The sequence below is a fragment of the Heterocephalus glaber genome, unplaced genomic scaffold (genome assembly GCF_053883595.1).
Source record: "Heterocephalus glaber isolate CG9 unplaced genomic scaffold, H.glaber_assembly_v1.0 deba00001553, whole genome shotgun sequence".
NCBI lineage: Eukaryota > Metazoa > Chordata > Mammalia > Rodentia > Bathyergidae > Heterocephalus > Heterocephalus glaber.
This window is the reverse complement of record NW_028258344.1, coordinates 2,569,065-2,585,335: the sequence shown is the minus strand read 5'-3', so window position 1 is coordinate 2,585,335 and position 16,271 is coordinate 2,569,065. Positions and strand designations below refer to the sequence as shown.

Here is a 16,271-nt window from a genome sequence, read left to right as displayed (position 1 = left end):
TTTCCAGATTCTCTTTTGGTTGTTCATTGAGTCCAGGTAGTTGAGAATCAGATTTTTCCATCTCATTTTTCTTTGGGGTTGCTTGAGGTGATCTGAAGTTCTGGTTTTGAGATTTCTGTAAGTGTCTTCTCATTTCAAGGGTAGGGTGTGCTGCTGGCATCTGTGGGGCTCACCTTGTCTGCACTCGGGGTGGGGGGTGTGGAACTCTGCTCCTCAATATTGGAGATGGTGGTTTGGTGGCCCAAAAGGCTCAGCTACTCGGCACCAGGGGCTTCTCCTCCTTGGCACTTGGGGCCTAGGTATGGCGGCCAGAAAGGCTCACCTCCTGGGCACTGGGGGTGGTGGTGGTGGTGGTGGTGCTCTGCTCCTATTGTGATTTTGTAATATAAGAAAATCATATTATTTCATTTCTATAATTCTCCATATAGACATTGCAAATGCCCTCCAACCTATCCCAGAGTGTAGGAAAATTATTTTGCTAAGTGAGTCATAACCAGAAAACAGTGTAACATACTTAGAGACTTTCCATACATAAACAAATCTATTTACGTGTATGTATTTCTAAAATTAAATGATGTAAAAGATATATTAACATTTTATATTTACTGTAAATTGAAATTTTGGATTAGTATTTGTTTTCATCTAATGATGGCATTTATTGTGGGGAATTGGTGCATGGGCATAGCACGTATTGAGATTTTTTTTGTCCCCTACCCCTCCTATCCCTCTTTACTCCTTCCAACTCTTGGTCCCCTTCTCATTTACAAAAGCTCTATTTCTGGTTTTGTTTTGCTTCAACTCCTTTTTTCCCATCTCCTTTCTCATCTCTCCCAACCTCCATTTCTTGTTTCCCTTCCCATTTGAGAAACATTTCCCTACTTCCTATTATCTATTATTTTGCTCTTTATGTATAATTTTGGTTTCTCATTTAAGAGAAACCATGACATATTTAAGTAAATATTATTATAATTATATGCTTTTACACTTTATCAAATGATAGTGCAAATATGAAATGAAAACTAGCTGCCATTCTTTAAACAGAAAGTGTACATTTTCTTCTTTTAAATTAATTTTATTGGTATATTTTAGATATACAGTATAATGACAGTCATCATTGGAAATTTTTACCTTTACATAATATGTCTTGGAACTTAGTTTTTCCCCAGTCCCCTGCCCTCTTGTCAACCCCTCCACCCCTCCATATTTATAAAGACTTTGTTTCCATTTTTCATTTTCTCATATTTTTTCCTTTCCCTTCTTTCCTTTCCCCAACCCCTCCTACCTCCCCTACCCCTTTGATCTTTTCTTCCTATTTCACATTATCTATTATACCTGTTGATCCTTATTTACACTTTCAGTTTCTCACACTAGAGAAATTATATGGTATTTACACATGTGTGTCCTATTTATATCATGTAAGATTATGCCCTCAATGTGCATCCACTTATCTACAAATGTCTCTAATTTCTTATTCTTTATGGCTGAGTAGTACTTCATTTTATAAAGAAAACACATTTTCTTTATCCAGTCTCCAGTTGATGGGCAATTGGGCTCTTTCCAAGTTTTCCCTATCATAAACTGTGCTTCTATGTACATGGGTGTGCAAATATTGCTGTGGTATGACTCTTTTCATTCTTTGGGGAAGATCCCCAGCAGTGGAATAGCGGGGTCAATTGATCCTCAATGTCTGTTCCTAGGATAATGTGTAAAATTCTTTGGAGTGTTGGTTTGGTATTCATGAAGTTCCTAAGGTGCTCTTTGTCATGAAAGTATCTTATTTCTCCATCCATTTTGAAAGATAGTCTTGCAGGGTACATCAATCTGGGTTGGAGGTTGTTTTCTTTTAAGGCTTGGAATATGTCACTCCAAGCTCTTCCTGCCTTGCTGGTTTGTGCTGAGAAGTCTGCGGTGATTCTGATGGGCTTTCCTTTGTATGTGATTTGTTTCTTTTATCTAACTGCTTGTAGAACTTTGTTCTTCTGTTGAGTTTCTGGAATCTTAACAATTATATGTCTATGTGTAGATTTTTTTTGATCAAGGCTAGTTGGAGTCCTATATGCCTCACTTATCTGTATGTCAAGTTCTTTTCCTCTGCTTGAGAAGTTTTCTGCCATTATTTCTGTGAAGAGATTTTTTATGTCATCTCCACTCTCTCCTGTTTCTTCATTGAGCCCAATCAGTCTTATGTTATTCTTCTTTGCATCATCTAGCAGCTGCTGGATTAATTTCTCATGTTCCCTTATAATTTTGAAGCAATTTTTCTTTTCCTGGTCACTCTTTGCAATCTTATCTTCTATATCTGAAATTTTGTCCTCACATTGAGTCATTCTGTTGTGTAAACTTTAAATGGAGTTTTTAATCTTCTGGTATGTGTTTGCATGTGTTTTATGGATTCCATTTGTTTCTTATGTTGGGATTCCATCATGTTCCTCATCTTCTCTATTTTTTTTAAATCTGTGTCTGCTCTAGATTTATTCATTATGTCTTGCACTATGGCCACAATCTCTGTTGTTATCTGAGAAATTATTTCTGATTTCATTTTTTCCAGATTCTTTTTGGTTGCCAGTTCAGGGAGTCCAGGTTGTTGAGTATCAAATTGCTCCTTCTCATTTCCCTTTGGGGTTCCCTTAAGTGATCTGGAAGTTTGGTTTTGAGACTTGTTTATTTGTCTTCTCATTTCAACAGATGCAGCCTGCTGTGCCTTTGTTGAGGCAACTTTTTTTGTTAACCAGTGATCCTCACTTCTCAGCAAGCCACTTAGTGGTCTTTTCTCTGCTGCTCACCAGTGCACCAATTCCTGGGTTCAGAATGGTGGCCTTCTGGGTCCTTGAGCTGACCTGATGTCCAGGTAGGATTTTGGCTGGGGTTTCTGTGCACACTTGGGATGGTATCTAGGCATGTCTCTGGCTAGGAACTGCCCCCTAGTTAGCTGTTGTCTGGGATGGCCTTTGCCTGGGGGCTGTGCATCCCAGTTACTGGTGTCTGAGTGGGCTTCTTGCTGGGATCTGTGTGCACTTACCAATGGTATTGGGGCAGGCCTCTGGCTGTTGCTTTGTGCTTGTGCTTCTGTTTGTCCAGCTCTTTTCCAGGCAGGTTTTGACTTGGGCCTGTGGACCTGCCTGCAGCTCTGGTCCACACCAGGTTCTTGTTGGGATTTGCGTGTACTTACCAATAGTATCGTGGTGGCCCAAGTGTATAGTTTTTTATAAGGACATGTAGAATTACCTTATTTTAAAAAATGGCTGCTTAGGATTCTGTACAGTATGGCTGTGTACATGTCTTATAATTTATCAGTATCCTATTAATAACAATTAGCTTGTGTGTTAGTTTTCTATCACTCTGACAAAATATCTGAGGATAGTAACTTGTAGAAGGAAAGATTTATTTTTGTTCCTGTTTTTGGATGTTTCAGTCTATCACTTGGCTCTGTTGCTTCTGGGCTTTTGGTCAGGCAGAATCATCATGGTGGGTGGGTGGGTGTGGCAGAGCACAGCTATTCCTTTCAAGGCGGCCAGAAAGCAGTGAGAATGGTAGAGACAGGAAAGGGGCAGGGACTGCATGCAGTCCTCAAGATCACACCACCCTTTAACTAGGGATGGTGTTTCTACCACCCCATAATGTCATCAAACTGACGTCAGAACCCTCACCATACAATCACTTTACAAAAGCTGTGCCTTCAGCACAATGAGGCTTTTGGGGGACATATTGGGTAACAATCATAAGTTTGTTTCCAGATTTGTTTGCTTTACTATTACCAATATTGAGGCAATGAATATTTATGAAAAAATGTGTAGAACAAATTCCAGAAGCAGAAATGAGGGGTCAAAAACTGTGTGATGTAACTTTTTGGTAGATACTGTCAAATGCCTAGGAAATGATTAGCATCTATTTTTTTCTCTTGTAGTTTATCAGAGTGCCTATTTTCCCACTCCATTTCTAGTAGTCTTTTAAATTTTCAATCCAAGAGCTGAAAAATGCTACCTTCTTTTTTTTCTTTAATTATGGATGAAAAAATAAGAGGGAGAGGAGGAGAACTATAGACTGCTCAAACTGAATAATTCAATCAACAGTCAGCTCTAGAAGCAAACATGAGAACTTAATAAAAATTCAGCTCTTAATTATTTTTAGACAAAATGAGGGCATAAAAGGAAAATGGGAAAGCTATTAATATGAAGAATAATTTCTATAGAAAAAAACATTATTTTTACTTTAAGTTTTTCACCATTATTGAAGTAGGCGCTGACACCAAGTTGGTATCTGGCACCTTGGAGGGGTGTGTTGAAGCAGAAAAGATCCTAGCACTGAGAACTAGGGGACTTGGACTAGAGTCCTACATATAATTTGTCTGATATAATATTCATGTATATAATCGGTGATATGATTAGGTCAAGTCACAGAAGTTTAACACTTCTGTGTCTATTTTTTATGTCCATAAAGGAAGGACTCAGAACCTCAGCATCTGAAAAAATTGTATGAATGGAGAACTGTCTAAATTCAATAAACACTGCTCCTGATGAAGATTTTCAAAATGAAAACCTTCTGTGTCTAATCCTCCAGTAGGTGGTGATATCATGACACCAAAAATTGTTACTGATTTAGTAACTTGGACAGGATTTTTCTCTCAGGAGTCACTTTAGAAATGTATTTTGCCATAGTAGTAAAAATATAATATTATTAAAGAGGAATGTCCCTATAAATTTTTTTTTACATTTTATGTATTCATTTAAGATATCAATTGATTGCTAATTTGTCTATAGAAAGTACTCCCAAATTCAATTAATAACCTCACAATGAATAACCACATGGTATGATTTCCTAATTCTTGGATAATTTTAAAAATGGTTTTAATTAGATGGTTAATTAGAAGATGAAGAATTCAACATACATTGAATTTACCCCCCTGAACCTTTTACTTTTTTAAAGGTGCTGGGATCGAATCCATGACCTTATGTTAAGCAAGCTCTCTACCACTGAGCTATGCCTTCAAAATTTTAAGATTATCATAGAAAAAGATAATTGAAGGAGACCCTTAATTAAGGTCTTCCAGTACCTTTTTAGAAAGTCAGCTTTTACTAATTATATAATTATACAGAAAATCAAGTAGAGTAAACCAAAAGTTTAAAGTTCATGTACATAATAAAACTTTAGTAAGAAAAACCAAAGAAGACAGTACAATTGAAGGATTCATTACAGTAAAAATCCAAATACTATTTAAGTTAAACACAGATAAATGTAAATATACATTGAATTCCTATGGACCATTTTGTACAACTTGACAAGTGAGTAGTAAAAATCTCCTGGAAAAGCCAGCAAGCAAACAACCAAAATAATATTTGTATAATGATAATAATTGACATACTCTCTAAAATTTCAAAATACTTTATGAAACTTTTGCTAAAATTAGATGGTACCTGGAGAGCAATTTTGAAGGTGATCATGGAAATAAAACTTTAGGAATAAATTATTATGTTAAAGATGTTTCATTCCCCAAATATAACACATTTATTGATGCTTCTATCATATAAGTGTATCAACTTCTGTAAAAATTTATCTTGATGAATGCCATTAATACATAACCAAACACTGGTTGTTAACATTATGGCTAGAAGCCCGAGGTAGAGTTTTTTTGTACTACTTAGAAAAAATTCTATGAAATTTTACTTTATTTTAAAGAAAGAAAGATTTAGCATAGGAATGAGAACTCACTTACAGAAAGAATCATTACACATTGTTTCCTTGGTAAGACATGTAATCTGGCTGTAAATGTTTAAAATAGGATAGGCAATAATGTGAGTTGATTTAGGTGGTATTGTCTGAATGAAGGATGGGAGATGAGGCCAGAGAGCTTGAAAATTTTCTTGTTTCTTTTTGACAAAGAAAGAATAAATAAACCTTAGCTATCAAAACTCCTACTGTCTGAACACAGGAGCCTGAGACTTGTGGAATTGGTATCAAAACTTTTGTGGCGCCTCCCGGGTCAGAGTGTCATATGCAGGCTGTCCCCCCACAGGCTACCTGCCTTCTCCTGGATATCCTCCTGCGGGTCAGGAGTCATCTTTCCCCTTCTGGTCAGTATGCTTATCCTAGTGGCTTTCCTCCAGTGCGAAGAGGTGCCTACCCTCCGGCACCAAGTGGCAGCTACCTAGGAGCTGGAGGCTACCCTGTGCCTGGAGGTTATCCAGTCCCTGGAGGCTGTCTTAGTGACCCGCAGTCAAGGGGAGCTCCAGCCTACCCCAGAGGCCAAGGATTTGGAGCCCCACCAGGTGGATCAGGTTTTTCTGGTTACCCCCAGCCACCTTCACAGACTTTATGGTGGTAGTGGACCAGCTCAGGGCCCAATACCTGGTTGCTTTCCTGGAGGACAGATGCCCTCTCAGTATCCTGGGGGACAGACTCCTTACCCCAGCCAGGGTACTCAGGGGACAATCTGGCCAGCTGCCAACTTTGATGCTATGAGAGATGCAGAAATTCTCCGCAAAGCCATGAAGGGATTTGGAACGGATGAACAGGCAATTGTGGATGTTGCGGCCAACCGTTCCAATGATCAGAGGCAAAAAATTAAAGCAGCTTTTAAGACTATGTATGGCAAGGATTTAATCAAAGATCTCAAGTCAGAGTTGAGTGGAAATGTGGAAGAACTTATCTTTGCCCTTTTAGTGCACCCTACATATTATGATGCCTGGAGTTTACGGAATGCAATGCAGGGAGCAGGAACTCAGGAACGTGTATTGATTGAGATTTTTGTGCACAAGAACAAATCAAGAAATCTGAGAAATTGTCAGATGTTATCAGTCAGAATTTGGACAAGACCTAGAGAAGGACATTCGGTCAGATACATCAGGGCATTTTGAACATTTACTTGTATCCATGTGCCAGGGAAATCGTGACGAGAACGAGTGTGAACCACCAGATGGCTCAGGAAGATGCCCAACGGCTCTATCAGGCTGGTGAGGGAAGACTGGAGGCAGATGAGTCTTGTTTTAATATGATCCTCGCCACAAGAAGCTTTCCTCAGCTGAGAGCTACCATAGAGGCTTATTCCAGGACGGCTAATCAAGATCTGTTAAGCAGCGTCAGTCACGCGTTTTCCGGCTGTATTGAAAGTGGTTTGAAGACCATCGTGTGCCCTGAACCGTCCTGCCTTCTTTGCTGAGCGGCTCTACCATTCCATGAAAGGTGCCGGCACAGATGATTCCACCCTGGTCAGAATTGTGGTTTCTCGAAGGGAGATTGACCTTGTACAAATAAAACAGTTATTTACTCACATGTATCAGAAGACCCTGGGCACAATGATTGCAAGTGACACAAGTGGAGATTATCCAAGACTTCTTCTCGCCATTGTGGGCCAGTAGGAGAGAATTTTTTTAAATGGATGAAGTCCTTCAAAGCAGACTGACCTGCATGCAGCAACATAAGCCATCACCTAATCAAAACAACTTAAGGACTGTCAAGGTTAATGTGCTTGGTTTGCACATGTTGTTATTGCCTTAATTCTTTTATTTTGGTACCAGGGATCGAACTTGGGTCCTTGCACTTTCGAGGCAGGCAGCAGAATCTTAGAGCTAAATCCCCGGCCCTTTATTGCCTTAATTCTAATGTTATATTTTCCTATATGTACAATCAGTGTAAAGTCATATCACAATGATGTAGTAATTTTGCAATATTTGTACTGCTTCATTCTCACTGCTTTGATTCTAATCAGGATTTCAAATTGATTAAAAATTAGGGATCTAATTCTGTATAAAAAAGCTTTTGTAATTCAGGCTCAACAAGAGAATTGGTTGAGATAATAAAAGGTATTTATATATTATATTGGATTTATGCAAAATTGAAAGGAGACTTGAGCTTAAGAAAACCAAAGTCTCCTTTAACCAAATGCAGAGTGATTTTTAGGGTTCAAAGCATTCTCTCTGTCTCTTAAGTATACAGCCAGCCCATGTAACCAGGTGTGTGCAAGTGGATGTAGTCTCCAGAGCCTGCCCAACAGAAGCTGCCTATGCAACCCCCACCACACACATATCCCCCTTCCTGCTCACAGCTCCATGCAGAGGAGCTGACTGGGGACTGAAGAGACTTGGAGATGGGAGGGCCACAGATGGAAGGAGGCTGGGTCCCTAGGCCACTGTCCACTGCAAACATTTGTATTCAACTTTACATGAGTGAAAAATATACTTTTACTATGAGATCTTGTTATTTGTTTTATAGCCACTAGTTTTATTTACTATAACAAATTCTTATTACTGGATTTTTTTTTCCAGTACCAGGGATCAAACTCAGGACCTTGAGCTTGCCAGGCAGGTGCAGTGCCACTCAGCTAAATCTCCAGCCCTGGATTTTTATTTCTATTTGCCAAAATATAATTCTTCTTAGCTTAAATTAATGGATAAGTGATATTTGATATGTTGCTTTCTTCTCTTGGCCTTTCTGTCAGCTTATTTTTGCATTAAAGAGTGTTGACATGTTAATGATTTTTTTCTTGGTACATTTTATTTTATTTTTTATTTTCATTAAGTTTATTGGTACATTTTAGTTATTACAGTGGTTACATTCATCATTGGAAACTTGTACCTTTATACAATATATCTTGGTTCTTATTTTTCCTCCATTCCCCTGCCCTCCCTTCAACCCCTCCACCTTTCCCTATTTACAAAGACTTTGTTTCCATTTTTTACTTTTCTCATATTTATTCCTTTCCCCTACCTCTCCCACTCCCCCTACCCCTTTATACCTTTTCTTCCTATTTCACAATATCAATTATACATTTTGATACTTATTTACACTTTTAGTTTCTCATACCAGAGAAACTATTTGGTATTTACCCATGTGTGTCCTATTTATTTCACTTAACAGTATGGCCTCAATGTCCATCCATTTAGCTATAAATGTCTCTAATTTCTCATTCTTTATGGCTGAGTAGTACTCCATTTTATATAAAAAAAAACCCCCACATTGTCTTTATCCAGTCTCCAGCTGATGGGCAATTGAGCTGTTTCCAAGTTTTAGCTATTACAAACTGTGCTGCTATGAACATGGGTGTACATATATTGCTGTGGTATGATTCTTTTAATTCTTCTGGGAAGATACCCAACAGGGAAATAGCTGGGTCAAATGGGACTTCTTTCCTTTCCTTTTTTTTTTTTTTTGGTACCAGGGATCGAACTTGGGTCCTTGCGCTTGCGCAGCAGGTGGTAAAACCACTGAGCTAAATCTCTGGCCCCTGGAACTTCTAATCCTAGTTTTTTGAGGTATTTCCATATTGATTTCTATGGTGGTTGCACCAGTCTGCACTCCCACCAACAATGGAGAAGGGTTCCTTTCTCCCCACACCCCTGGCAGCATTTGTTATTAAGTTGATTTCTTGATAGCAGCCATTCTTCCTGGGGTTAGGTGGAATCTCAGTGTTGGTTTCATCTGCCTGTCTCAAATGACCAGTGATGTTGAACATTTTTTTTTATATGTTTATTTGCTGCTTTTACTTCTTTGTCTGAGAAATGTCTGTTCATTTCCGATGCCCAGTTTTGAATTGGGTCTTTATACTTTGGGGGCTGACTTTTTAAAGTTCTTTATATATTCTAGATAGTAGATCTTTGTCTGAGGAACAGCTGGTAAAATTTTTTCCCCATATTGTAGGTTGTCTCTTAGCTCTGTCAGTGGTTTCTCTTGCAGTGCAGAAGCTTCTTAATAAAATGAAATCTCAGTTGTTGATTCCTTGTGCTAGTTCCCATCATGCTAACAATTTTTAATCTTGTATTAGTAGTTCATATTGCATGAAGAATTGCCTTGTTTTACAAAGGCCCAGAACTCCTCAAAAAGGTGCTTTTTAACATTTTTCCTTCTTCTATGGGTGTCCCAAATGCACTGTGGTTGGCCAGGACTTCATCGGGTGACCCATGGCTGCTTTTTGAGACATTCGCTTTGTCTGTAACAAACTTTGCCTGTAAGTCCATTCCCAGATGACTCCACCCATCTACAGCCCTCCTTAATCAGGTCCACAAAACACCCTTCCACTACCCATAGCCAAACAGAATCCTGACATTGTGCATGCATGCATCCCCTTTTTTCTTTTTTAAGAAACCTTCCCATATCCTTAGTGAGTCAATCTGTGTACTTGTTCTTTCTTATGGTGCACCATAAGTCTTAGTAAGGCCTCTTTTTAGTTGTCATATATTTGCCTACTTGTGATTTCTGTCTCAAATAGAGCAGGGTGAGCTGTATGCTAAGAGATGGTAACACCATATGCTGCTGGTACTGACAATGACCAGCAGCTAGGGTTGGAGATAGTAAGGGTGATAATAGCCAGAGAACAAGGGAGAGGAACGGAGAACTGCTGGCTGCCATCACCTCCAATCACTGGAAGACTGGTACTGCCAGCTCCCAGATGCCAGGAGAATGCAGTGGGCTGCTGACACAGAAAGCTGATAGTCTCCAGCATTCAAAGCTCAGGGCTGTTAACACTAAAAGTTCTAAGTTTTACCCATGTGTGATTTCTACCTGAATTGAGCAAAAGAATCCTCAACCTATTGTGACACTCATTCTTAACTGTTTCTAACTAGGTCTCCAATTTTCCACCATAATAAATTATGATATTTAGTATTTCTATATCAATTATTTTGGAGCTTTAATCAAAATGGAATTATTTGGTCAAATAAATGAATGGTTGCAAAAAGTAAATGTAGTCAGTAGCTATTATACACTATATGCATTCCTAAAAATCACTGAATTATACAAAGTTGTATAAAATAATGCATGAAAGAAAAAAATGATAGATTAGACTTTTTTAAAATTACAAACCTGTGGGACCAGGGATTTAGCTCAGTGGTTCCACTACCTGCCCAAGGTCCCGAGTTCGATCCTCGATATCAAAAAACGAAATAATAATAATTAAAAAAAATAAAATTAGAAACTTGTTCTACAAAAGACACTATTTAGTGAATGACAAGACAAGCTACACTTTAATAAAAATCTTTGGAAAACACAAATCTGATAAAGGACTGGTATCTGAATTGTGCAAAAACTCTTGAAACTCAAATGTCTCCCAAAGGCTCCTGTGTTCAGAAATGGGAGGTAATTGGATCCATCTTATTGAAGGGGATTGGATCATAAAAGTTCCAATTTCATCTGTGGATTAATCCAGTGATGAATTCATTATTTGATGGCATTATTAGGAGATGATGGAAACTTAGAAAATGAGGCCTAGTTGAAGGCAGTGGGTCATGGGAGCAGGATCCTCAGGTGCTCTATCTTGTCTCCAGCTCCTTCCTCTCAGACTTTCTCTTTCTTTCCATCCTGGCTAGCCTGAGGTGAACAGCTTTCCTCTGCCATGCCCTTCTTCCACAGTGCTTCCTCCTTACCACAGGCCTAAAAGCCAGCTGACCATGACCAAAATCTCTACCACTGTGAGCCAAAATAAACTTTTCCTGCTCAACACTGCTTTTCTCAGGTATTTTGTCACAGCAACATGAAACTGATTGATATACTCACTGATAAGAAAGTAAATAATTCAATTAAAAATGGCAAAAGATTTTAAGGGTCACCTCACTAAAGAAGAGGAACAGATGGTAAATACTCATATGAAAAGATGCTCGACATCACCACTAAATAGCTATTAGAATGCCCAGAACACAGAACACTGACAACATTAAATGCTGCTGAGGATATGAAGTAACAAAACTCTCAGTCACTGCTGGTGGAAATGCAAATGGTTCAGCCAATTTGGAAGACAGTTTGGCTGTTTTTGTATAGGGGATCGAGCTCAGGACCTTGCACTTGTGAGGCAGGCATTGGAACCACTGAGCTAAATCCCTGGCCTTTTTTTTAACAAAGATAAACATACTCTTAATGTAATGAACCAGGAATGAGTTCATTTTATTTACCCAGTGAAGTTGAAAACAGTGTATTCATGCAAGAAACTGCACATGTAGCTTTATTCGTAATCACCCAAACTTGGAAGAAACTAAAATGTTCATAATGGATAGACTATAGTACATCTATACATTGGAATACTATTCAGTATTTAAAAACAAAGGAGCTATCAAATCATGAAAAAACATGGAGGACTCAATACATAATGCTAAGTGGAAGAAGTTAGTCTGAAATGTCTCCATAATATATGATTCTAACTATGTGACATTATAGAAAAGATAAAACTATGGAGATGAAAAAGTTGAATTGTTACAGGAGCTTGGGGAAGGGATAGATGAATAAGTGGAGCACAGGGAGTTTTAGTACAGTGAAAGAATTCTGTATGATACTGTAGGGAAGGGCACGTGTTCTTATGTATTTGGCAAAGCACATAAAATATACAACACAAGAGAACCCTAATGTCAACTAAGGACTTCAGCTAATGATGTGTCAATATTGGCCTATCAAATGAAACAAATATATCACATAAACACAGGATGTTAATTAGTTCTTTTTTTTTTTTTTTTTGGTATCAGGGATCGAACTGGGGACCTTATAGTTGCAAGGCAGGCCATGGAACCACTGAGCTAAATCCCCAGCCCAGGATGCTAATTAGTAGCAGAGGAAAATATATATGGGAACTCTGTGCTTTCTGTTCAGTTTTTTTAATTGGAAATTTGCACATTTACATAATCTGTCTTGGTTCTTATTTTTTCCCCATTCCCCTGCCCTCCCTTCAACACCTCCATCCCTCCCTATTTACAAAGGGCAATTGGGCTGCTTCCAAGATTTAGCTATTACAAATTGTGCTGCTATGAACATGGGTACACATATATCACTGTAGTATGATTCTTCTAATTCTTTGGGTAAGATACCCAACGGGAATAGCTGGGTCAAATGGGACTTCCAGTCCTAGTTCTTTGAGGTATCTCCATACTGATTTCCACAGTGGTTGCACCAGTCTACACTCCCACCAGCAGGGAACAGGGTTCCTCTTTCCCCACAGCCCCACCAGCATTTCTTATTGGTTGATTTCATGAGAGCAGCCATTCTTTCTGGAGTGAAGTGGAATCTCAGTGTTGTTTTCATTTGCATCTCTCGAATGACCAATGATGTTGAACATTTTTTCATGTATTTATTTGCTATTTCTACTTCTTTGTCTGAGAAATGTCTGTTCATTTCAGATGCCCATTTTTGGATTGGGTCTTTAAATTTACGAGGTCTGATTGTTTAAAGTTCTTTATAGAGTCTAGATAGTAGACCTTTTTTTTGTTTTTTTTTTATCCCCACTAAGTTTATTGGTACATTTTTGGTCTAAAATAGAGTTACATTTATCAATGGGATCTTGTACCTTTACATGAGTATCTTGGTTCTTACTTTTTTCCCCTTCCCTTGCCCTCCCTTCACCCCTTCTACCCTTTCCTATTTACAAAGACCTTGTTTCCTTTTTTTTTCCTCTTTTCATATTTTTTCCTTTCCCTTTTTTCCCTTCCCCTAACCCTCACAATTCCCCTGCTCTTTTAGACCTTTTCTTCCTGTTACACAATATCAGTTATACATTTTTTAAATTACAATATTAAGATCTAGGAGACATTACCACAGATTTTACAGAATTTAAAAGGATATAGAAAGCATATTACAAAGATCTTTTTTGAAATAAATTTCACAACTTCTAAGAAGTACCTTGGAAGAGAAATTAATGAAACTAACTCTGGAGGAAATATAAAATTTGAATAGCACCTATTAAAGAAAGTATATTCCTAGTTTGAAAACCTACCTATATGACAACAGCAAGCTCATAAACATTTTAACTGATAAATTATATCAAACAATTAAAGCAGAAAAAAGAAGGAACACTTCTCCCCTCATTTTAGGAACTCAACATTGTGCTAATCCTAAAACTGGATAAAGATAATAGAAGAAAAAAGTATGAACATAGATAGAAATTTATTTAACAAAACAAATTCTTAGAAGTCAGATCTGACAGGATGTAGAAAGTGGTTTTGTTATAGGGATGGCAGTGTTGGTTCAGCATTGGAAGATCCACCCCCAAAAGTCATCATTTTAACAGAGGAAAGGAAAAAGCCATATGATCCTGTCACTAGTTGGAGAAAAAGTATTGGACTAAATTCTACAGCTGTTCATGGTAAAAGCTATCAGGAGACTAGAAGTAGAACAGAACCTTCTCAACAGATCAAAGACATGTACTCCATACTTCCAGTGAGAATGCCTTATATAAATGGAGAAGATATAATGCTTTCTCCTTAAGGTGGGGATCAAGGGCAGATATGCTTACTCTTTATCTGTCCATTAAACTTTGAAACCTAGGCCCAATCAAAATAGTCTGGCAATAAAATGACACAACTAGGATAGAAATGGCACAGCAAGAGCAAAATCTTTATATGTAGATGAAATGACCATCTACAGAGAAAATACTAAGAAATCTCTAGGAGCCCCTAGAACTTGTATTTGAATTTAGCAGGATTAGAAAACACAAGGTATATATAAAAATTCAGGTCTGTGTATACTTGCTATAAATGAGGAATTGGATATTGAAATTTAAAGGTTATGTAGAGTACAAAGGACCTAGAAAAGTTAAAAACAAAAACAAAAACCAAAAGTGTTGTAAGGTGTTTAGTACCTACTTTTAAGACTTCTTCTAAAGCTACAGTAATCAAGGCAGTGTTGGTTTAAGTAGAGACATATAGATCATTGGAATAAAACAGAGAATCTAGAAATAGAACCACACATATATGGTCCACTGAGTTTTGAAAGATTATTTAACATTAGCATTTTATAGAATATAAACTCAATTCAAGAGCTGAGGAAGACATAGTGTCTTCAGCAAATGGCAATGGAACACCTGGTATCCGTATATAAAAAATTGACCTCAGCCCTTTTTTTCCATACATGAAAATAACTTGAAGGGATCTATGAACCTAAATATGAAAGCCTAAAAGTATAAAACTTTAAGAAGAAATTATAAGGGAAAGTATTTATGAATTCAGGGTAGACATGAACTACCTAGGATACAAAAAACATGATGTATAAAAGAAAAAAATTGATAAATCAGATTCCATCAAAATTTAGAACTTTAAATGACATCATTAAAATGAAAAGTAGTCCTTAAACAGACCATATTTACAATACATATAACCTATGAGCAGAATATATAAAGAATTCTTAGAGCTCACTAATAGACAACCCAATTAAAATGTAGATGTAAGAAGATGTTAAATAGCCAGTATAGCACAAGGAATAGTGCGCAACTCTAGAATCAGAAAAATACTAATCAGTACAATAATAAGGTTGAATTATACACTCATTAGGGAGATGAAGTCAAAAGTTTTAAAAGCCTTGTCATGACTTTTTCTTTTTGTTGGATTCTCCTCCTTTGCGTTTAATTTGTCACACCCAATGGATTCATTCTGCTGGGTTTCCTGGGGTTGTGATCCTCATTGTCTTTTCCTAGGGTATTGTCTAAAATGTTTTGGATTGTTGGTTTGGTATTCATGAAGTTCCTAAGGTGCTCATTGTCATTGATGTATCTTATTTCTCCATCAATTTTGAAAGATAGTTTTGCAGGGTACATCAATCTGGGTTGGAGGCTGTTTTCCTTTAGGGCTTGAAATACATCACTCCAAGCTCTTCTTGCCTTGAGGGTTTGCATTGAGAAGTCTGCTGTGATTCTGACGGGCTTTCCTTTGTATGTGATTTGTTTCTTTTCTCTCACTACTTGTAGAATTTTGTTCTTTTGTTGGATTTCTGGAAGCCTAACTATTATATGTCTATGTGTAGATTTTTTTTTTTGATCAAGGCTAGCTGGAGTCCTATATGCCTCACTTATCTGTATGTGAAGTTGTTTTCCCCTGCTTAGAAAGTTTTCTGCCATCACTTCTGTGAAGAGTCTTTTTTATGTTGTCTGCACTCTCTCCTCTTTTTTCATTGACTCCAATCAGTCTTATGTTATTCTTCTTTGTATCATCTAGCAGCTGCTGGATTGATTTCTTGTGTTCCCTTACAATTTTAAAGCAATTTTCTTTTCCTCCTCACTAATTGCAATCTTATCTTCTATATGTGAAAGTCTATCCTCACATTGGTTCATTCTGCTGTGCAGACTTTTGATGGAGTTTTAAATCTTTTGGAAATCTCTTTGTATCTGTTTTATGGATTCCATTTGTTTCCTATGTTGGGATTCCATCATTTTCCTCAGATCCTCTATTTTTTTAAATCTGTGTCCACTCTAGATTTATTAATCATGTCTTGCACCATGAGCAAAATCTTTGCTGTTATCTGAGTAATTATTTCTGATTTTATTTTTCCCAGATCCTCTTTTGTTTGCCAGTTCAGAGAGTCCACGTCGTTGAGTA

General features: G+C 37.6%; 1 long non-coding RNA gene and 1 pseudogene across 2 annotated transcripts in view; both read left to right on the top strand.

Moving 5' to 3' along the window:
- The window catches only part of LOC147824118 (uncharacterized), a 58,459-nt gene that overhangs the window by 15,194 nt on the left and 26,994 nt on the right, over positions 1 to 16,271 (top strand). Inside the window, exon 2 of one of the 2 annotated variants that reach the window (XR_015442682.1) lies at positions 2,686 to 2,848. The exons of the other annotated variant lie outside the window; for it this stretch is intronic. This is a non-coding gene — a long non-coding RNA (uncharacterized LOC147824118). The remainder of the gene's footprint in view (positions 1 to 2,685; positions 2,849 to 16,271) is intronic. 2 annotated transcript variants of the gene reach the window in all.
- LOC101707071 (annexin A7 pseudogene) lies at positions 3,685 to 8,545 on the top strand (annotated as a pseudogene).